Source organism: Struthio camelus, chromosome 21, assembly GCF_040807025.1.
Source record: "Struthio camelus isolate bStrCam1 chromosome 21, bStrCam1.hap1, whole genome shotgun sequence".
Classification (NCBI taxonomy): Eukaryota; Metazoa; Chordata; class Aves; order Struthioniformes; family Struthionidae; genus Struthio; species Struthio camelus.
Window position 1 is genome coordinate 8,707,733 of NC_090962.1, and position 1,347 is coordinate 8,709,079.

The window sequence follows — 1,347 nt, forward strand, 5'->3', positions numbered from 1 at the left end:
GTACCACGCAGCGCGGGGCGGCTGCTCCTGGCCGTTTAAAGCAATAAGGGAACGTGCAAAAATTGCCTCTTCATTAGTTTAAGGCAGACAGGCGCCTCTGGGAGCAGGGCCTAAGGGGTGATGAGCAAGGGCTGGGAATGGAAACGTTAGTGCTGGTGGTGAGAGGGCTCCCGGGCGAATCCCTGCAGAGATATTTAACCTCCCAACGCAGCTTCCTGCTGCGGGTCCCTTGTCCCACTGGAATTTGCATTAGGACCATTTTGGGGAGCCTCAGAAGGCTTTACAAGCGCTATTTTCTGTGCCTCTCTACTACAGCCACTTCCAGCCTGTGCACTTGATGGGGAGATGTTGCAATAAAGAGAAAGCACTTGACCAAAATCAGCATTTCTCCACCTAAAAGCGTTCTGACTTGCAGCTCTTAGCACCTCATTAGTTAAAATGGAAAGGAAAAAAAAAACAAAAAAAAACCTCCACGGAGAAGCCAAGGGGGCCAACCCTACCTTACTCGGACAGTCACGGCAAGAAGACCAGCCTGGCTGGAGGCAGGGACCCCCCAGCGGTGCTTGGGAAGGGACTAAGTGCCCAGGCTCGAGCTTCAGTGCAGCCCTGGGGCTGTGGGTGGGGGGGTCCTAGGTGGGGCTGCTCAGGGCAATTAAGGCCTAACAGGGCACCCAAGGCCCTCGAGGGCTCGTCCAACAGCCCCAGCACGTTCACCCGGGCTCGCTGCCGGCTGAGATCAGCTCGGTGGCAGCCAGAAGGTGGCAACAACACTCAGCCAAAAGCCCGGCACGATTTGGCAGAGGCGTTTTGCAACCGGGAGAGTCGGTTCCCGGCGAAAGTTTTGCAAGGACGGTCCGGGCTTGCTCAGGCCTAATCCGCGCCTTCGCCCAGCCGACGGCACCGGGCCGCTCGCCGGCGCGCGAAGCCCTCGGCTGGAGTCGGGCAGGTACCCAGGCGCTTGCAGTCTTGCCAAGCGGCGGTAAAACAAGTGCTAACGTCTGCCAGCCCCGTGCTGACGTGTTTCAGCCGCCTTTGATGAGCAACTCCCTGCCCAGGAAGGGCTGCAGCCGTCCTTACAAGTCCGCACACCGGGTGCTGCAAAGCACGCTCGAACCCGTTTCGCGGGCCGGCACCGGGCCCAGCGAACGCTCGACCTTCCAAAGATGCCGCGAGCAGCGTCCCTCGACTGGCGGGGGGGGCCGCGGCACCTACGCTCAGCTTCAAAAACGCAGCGCCGGCCCACAAAAGGGGGCAATTCCCCCTTTCCCAGCGCTACCGCGAGGCGCCTTCGGTGAAACGACGCGGAGCGGCGAGGCCGCCCGAAAGAAGTGGACGCCACGCCGCAGG